This window comes from Fukomys damarensis, unplaced genomic scaffold (assembly GCF_012274545.1).
Source record: "Fukomys damarensis isolate Sample0158 unplaced genomic scaffold, DMR_v1.0_HiC HiC_scaffold_2, whole genome shotgun sequence".
NCBI classification, from domain to species: Eukaryota; Metazoa; Chordata; class Mammalia; order Rodentia; family Bathyergidae; genus Fukomys; species Fukomys damarensis.
This window is the reverse complement of record NW_022900914.1, coordinates 8889092-8895420: the sequence shown is the minus strand read 5'-3', so window position 1 is coordinate 8895420 and position 6329 is coordinate 8889092. Positions and strand designations below refer to the sequence as shown.

At 48.3% G+C, this 6329-nt stretch overlaps 1 long non-coding RNA gene across 1 annotated transcript; it reads right to left on the bottom strand.

The window, feature by feature from the left end:
• Positions 1-309: 309 nt before the first annotated feature.
• On the bottom strand, positions 310-3162 carry LOC117286018. Its single transcript, XR_004517149.1, has 3 exons — positions 2704-3162; positions 2197-2388; positions 310-876 (listed from the first exon to the last, which is right to left on the bottom strand). It is a non-coding gene; the product is annotated as an uncharacterized LOC117286018 (long non-coding RNA).
• Between the last annotated feature and the right edge of the window lie 3167 nt (positions 3163-6329).

The window sequence follows — 6329 nt, the reverse complement described above, 5'->3', positions numbered from 1 at the left end:
AACTCTGCCAGCTACTTTTTAAATTTTTAAAAATCCACCTAGGATGAACAGGACAGCTCCAATGCTGGCTTTCTTTGCCTTTTTCCTAACTGGGTATTAATACAGTATAATATATAAATAATGTTCTCTCTATCTTGTTAATCTGAAACATTTCTTTGTAGCTTGGGAAATATTTGATTACTAAAAATCTGGAGATAGGGCTGGGGATTTAGCTCAGTGGTTCTGCCACCTGCCTCATAAGTGCAAGGACCTGAGTTTGATCCCCGGTAACAAAAAAAAAAAAAAAAAAAAAAATCTGGAGATGAAAAATTAACAAATCTAATTTGGTCCATAAAATCATTTATCTAAACTTGAGATCCAGGGCACCAGAGGGGATGGGATGGAAGGAATCTTGGCAGTGAAAGGTGTGTCTGGCCTTCCGCCTAGGCAGGCCCACCTGTTTCCCAAGGCCAGGTAGTGGCGGGTGAGAGAGATGGGAGGTGGTGGCGCTCATGAAGCCCACTGTTCCCCACTGGCTGTCCCCCGCGGACCCCAGCTAAGGCTCCGTCTCCCCTCCGGGCGACATGCCCACTCTCCACACACGAGTGGTGAAGATGTGGGGACAGCATGTGTGTCCCGGGACCCCTCCAGGGAGCAAGGGCAACAGCCTGGGCTCCGCCCTGCCCTGCGCCCTCTGCCCTTGTGCAGTTCCCCAAGAAGCGGGAGTCAGGCCAGCTGCGGGAGGTGCTGCTCTTCACTTCCAAGATTAGCTCAGACCTTAGAAATCACAGGCCAGCGCCTGCTCTTCGTGCCAAGGAAAACAGTAGATGTCAGAAGCCTCCGTAGGTATCTGGAAGCGAACAGCGCCTGTGCACCTCCCTTCCTCGGATGAGGTCACTGAATCAGGATGACAAAGCAAACAGTGACATGTGCTGGGACTTGTTCCCAGACTGAGTCCAGGGCTTCTCCAGTCCTTCCCGGCTCCCCACCCAGAGTGGCAAACCTAGGTGTGGGCAACAAGCTAAAATGGACTCAGTCCTGGGGCCCCTGGGCAGTGCAGGCGGCTGGAAGTTAATGTCTGGGGTGGAAGGAGGCGGCCCTGGCCTGGCATTGCCAGGCATCAACATGGTGCATTCCACACTCAGCACGCTTGCACACGCGCCACTTGGACTGAAGAGGGTAGGGACTCCTCGCCAACGACTTCGCGGATGAGAGAACAGGCTCGTGTAAGGTCAGCAGTCTGACCAAGGTTATGTGGCCAGACTTTGAATCTGTCCTGTGCTGGACATGGTTGTGCGTGCCCATAGTTCCAATTACTCAGAAGGCCAAGGCAAGAGGAACACAAGCTTGAAGTCAACCCATGCAACTTAGCAACACCCTGTCACCAAAAAAAAAAAAAAAAAAAAAAAAAAAAGCTGGGGAAGTAGCCCAGTGGGAGAGCACTAGCCTAGCACACTCAGGGCCCTGGGTTCCATTCATGGTAACACACGCACACACGCGTGCACACACACACACAGTAACTAGGAAGTTTTGTTACATCTTCCACCCTCACCACAATTTCTTGAACTATTAGTACATTTGCTTCATGCTTCTTGTTTTGTGGCTTAGTACTACTGTTTACTTAATTTTTTTCTTACATTCATTATAAAAGTTGACCTCATTCTAAGCAACACTATGTTTTTGTTTTTGGTATGGGGATCAAACTTGGGTCCTTGTGCTTTGGAGACAGGCAGCAGAACCACTGAACTAAATCCCCTGCCCGTAGGCAACAATACAGGACATATTCGATCACCCTTCTGCATTACTAGGCAGCCAAGGGGATGCCCTTGTGGAAATGCTGGGCCGGGATTAAAATTCCCTACAGGTAAAGTAATCATTTGTATTGCAAATGTGTACCACTAAGTCAACAAAGAAAAAGGGGTTAAAATCTCAACTAAAGGCCTCCGCTGTGTTTCTTAGGGCTGTGCCTTAACTGCAATCACAGCAGTACCGGAAGAGAGCCACGAAACCCAACTCCGAAGGGACAGACCTTCTGCAGCACACCCAGGCGTAGCTCTAAAGATGAAGGGGCACCATTCAAAAACCTAAAGATGATTCAGCTGCACCTGCTCTTAAAAACCCCAGTTTATAGTGCTGTGGTGGAGTGTGAGGCCCCAGATACCATTTGATTTCCAGGAAGGCAAAACAAGCAAACAAACAAAACAACAAAGCACTCACCTTACAAACATAAACAACTGAAAATGAGAAGGGATAAGCAAAGGCTCCCGATTCAAAGAAACTCCGATCGATTTGGTTCCACCTGAGCTCAGTGTGCTTTTGAGGAGTCACTCAACTTTCCAGGCTACTTCCTTCAGTAGAGACGATGGTAGCTCTTCCTTCTGCTTTTCAACACTGACTGACAGAAGCCTCCTTCAGAAAGGGGAGGTGGGTGAAAAACCATCAGCTGTAATACAGCTGTCAGGAATAAAGAAGCGATACTCACATTCTTCCACACAATGTGCACTGTAACTGGAGAAAGACTTTCTCCAGGAGAAAGCCAGTGCCTAACAAGCTGGGAGAGATTTGGGAAGCAGCCTATGAATCTTACCAATGGTCCCTGGCTACCTAGCTGCTTCCAGGTCTTGGGCCCCAGAAGCACTGGTAAAATGAATCACGTTGCTGCCCTTGCCTCCTTTGCAGTCTTGTGTTTTTCTGATTCTTCTTCTTCTGCTCTGAAATACCTACCTTCTTTCAGCTGCCGACAGTTCCCTGAATTGTGGCGGATCTCTGCTGCCTCCACGTGGTCACTTTCTGCCATGGCTGCTTGGACTTCCAAAGGGCTGTGCGTGCGAGACAAAGGCAGAAGTGAACCTGAGCCAATCCTTAAGATCAGGGTTTTCCAAGGCCAGTGTGGGATTTAAAATCCATATTAAAGCCAGCTGGTGAAATCCAGAGCTCCTTAATGGGAAAGGGTAGTTCCTGCTTGGTTTGGGCCCAAGTAGGACAAGAATCCGGGCCTCTGGATTAATCTTGCTAAAATGGTCAGTTCCCAACTTGTCCAGCTTGTCTCGAGCAAGGTCCTGGAACTGAACGTAGCTGCGAGATTTCCTTCCTCTGCCAGGAAAACCAAAGGGTAGGAGGGCTGGGGCTAGAACCTATCCTACAAACCCCAACCCACCGAAACCAACAGTTAACCAAGCACCTATCTCGTAAACTGCTACGAAACGGGATGGAGTACAAAATATAAACTCCTGACTTCAAGAGCTCATAAAGCTTACAAATGTAAGTAACCCATGCACACGTATAATGAACAGATAATACACTACTGGAATGAGGACTAACAGAAGTAGAAATAAAGCACGATTCTTTCTAATTTTGGAGAAGACACTACCAATCAGGAATTTTCTGCTAATAAATAAGTCCCTAAGCACAGTCATCCCTTGGTGTCCATGGGAATTGGCTCTAGGACTCTGCAGGCACCCTAATCTGCACATGCTCAGATTCCTTACATAAAATGACCACGTGTTTACGTGGAACCACTTTAAAAAATAAAGTCTACTAAGGAGTAGGAGCTTATGCCAACAAACATGAGCAAGGAGAACCACAAAGATCTTAATAGCAGCTACCATTTGGGGGAAGCAATTATGTGTTGAGCAGGACTGAAATTTCACACATATTCTGGTTAATCCCCACAACAATGCTAGTAGGTATGTGTTATCTTCTGTACTTAACAGACAAGGAAACTGCAGTTCAAGGCTTGTGGAGCAAGGCCTCACAGAAGATACAGGCAGAAGGAAAAGGACAAGGTGTGCTCCCAACCTGTTACTGTACTACCAGAGTATCGGGAATGTCTCATCAAGTGGCATAAAGGGAAGGACAAGGGCGCTGTGAGGTCACCATGATCAAAAAGTACAAGAACCCTATGATAAAGGTCTTCAAGGCTCCAAAGAATGTGGACCTCGCTCTCCGGATATTGGAGAACATTCAGAGTCGTCCCTCTCAGCGATGGCTGAGATGTGTGAGGAGTCGCTAAGGCGAAGATGAAGGAGGATGTGTGAGGAGTCACGAGGCGAGGGAGACAACCTGAAACCTCTGCAGGGAGAAGGGAAAGGCAACCCTCAGTGGGAGCCGCTGTCCCCTCACGTGCTGAGCCCGCCAGCCTGCCTCTTAAAGGTTCATCCTGAGGGGAGGGACTTTCTGGTCTCCTATGGCATCATAACAGGTACTAAAATCTGGATCTGCAGATGCCTGCTGGGTAATTAAAAGCACGATAAAGCGTGGCATCTCTGCCTTCATTTTATGTATCTCCCTATTATCCCACAACCTTGGCTCAGCTCTGCCCTGCAGGAATGCCTGTGTTATTCGCTTTATTAGCCCTAAGTTTACTTGGCCTACTTCATCCCCTTCAAGATTGAGGACACAAGAAGAGTAACTGAAGTAACTTTAGGAATTACAGGGATATCCAATAGCCAGCTTTTACAGCATCCAGCTCCAGACTCCCTGGACTGATGCTTAGAAGTCTTGAGTCATTGTCCTGAACCTTCAGAGCCCATAGACCACCCACAGATGAGTCACCCCACGTCAGGAGCTGAGGCTGTCCCCTGGAGGAGCCATCATCTCTGGTGGGACTTGGACTCCCCCCTCAGAGAGTGGCTGTCCCAGAACCTCATGGAACCAGTGCTGCGCTAGCAAGCCACCAGACCACAGCCTGACCAGGATACCTATATAGCCAGCTATGCAAACCCACAATGCTTGCTTCTATTCCTTTCCTATAAACCCCTGAAGACAGACCTTGAACCTCTGTGCTTCCAGCACAGCCATGCTGGTTAAAGCTCCTTTCCTGCCCTTCACCACAACTTATCTCCTTAACTAATGCGACGGGACAGGTGGATGAGCTGGTTCCCCAGACCCAGGGCCTTTGCCCAAAAACTCCAACAACAGAAGTCTCAGTTCCACCCTGGACTACAGTGTACCAAACCTCTAAACCCAACACAGGAACAAGTCTGCTCGGAGACAAAAGACATCTTGAAAACTGCTCTCAAGGCCCACGTCAAGGGAGGAGTCTCAGGATCACAGTGGCCAGTTACAAGGAAAGGCTACACCAGTTTGATGCTGGGACCCTTTCCCAAAGGTCAAGGAGTTTTATGTCACTTCCCAGCAGTCCAGCATCTAGTTGGACCCAATCTTATATGGGAACTCGGCTCCCGCTACTCAGGACCTCAGCCCCATTCCTGCTTTTGATTGCCACAGGGCTGGCAGGCTTCCCTCTGGCGCCCACTCTCAGGAAGTCATCCGCAGCTGCTGGCTTGTCACTTGTCACTCCCTGTCCAAGAGGTGGCAGCATTTCAATGGCAAAGCAACAGATCCTCAGGCTGCGGCTAATAGCTCCAAAGTTGGGAATTGGGGTCTTATTTCCAAAAGGGCTGACTCCTTCCAGTTCCAGTAAAGTAGTAATGGGTGAGGGTGTGAACTTCAAGGAGATAGTGAGCCTTAGCATTTCCTATCCAATCGGGACAATTTCAGGAAAATATTCGTAGCACACACTCAACAAACATTAATTGAATGTGACAGGAACAGTGCGCACACCCAGCAAGAAGAGTCCTCGTTCTCAAAGAGTTTAGAGGAAAAGAAGAGACGCTTGAGCAGAACCTCTTTACTCTGCTTTTTCTTGCCCACTTCAGCAATGCCTGTCCATCTCACTGGCTTGTTGCTCTCTTGCTATTAGATACTAGAGGCCTGAAGCAGTTCCTCCACCTGGTGAGGAGCTCTGCGACCAACAAAACAAAACAACACCTAGACAAACAAGAAAGGAAAATATAAGCCACACGATAGTGAGACTTTTTAGGGATCTATACCCCTGAAAGAATGCCATGTAAGAAGTACATCTTCTATCTCTTTAAAATAATAATAAAAAAAAGAATGAAAGAAAGAAGAAAACTTTTGATAATGAACTCCAGGGAAGCCCAGCAAGACACCCGCAGTCACCCTGACTCCACACCCGGAGAGGAGGGTGAATCAGCGTGGGGAAAATCACTCCAACCCTCAGGGACAGAGGGGACAGACAAGGCCTTCGTGACTGAACAGCAGACTGTGGCATAGAAAGTGTCTTTGCATCCATCATTCGACCCTCTTGGCCACGCCTGCGAGTAGGCTGGGCACACATTCCATCTCGTTTCCATCCGAAGGGAAGCCCACCACGTAGCAGCACTAACTGCATTGAGGCTCCAGAGACAGCAGGTGGTGAACACATCTTGTCCTTCTCAAAGCCTTGGTTTCTTCACCCTCAAACCAAGAGCATCTGACTGATCCACAAGAGCCCTGCCCATCACCCCAGGCTGTTCTCTAAATATCCTTAGAATGATTACCCTGCT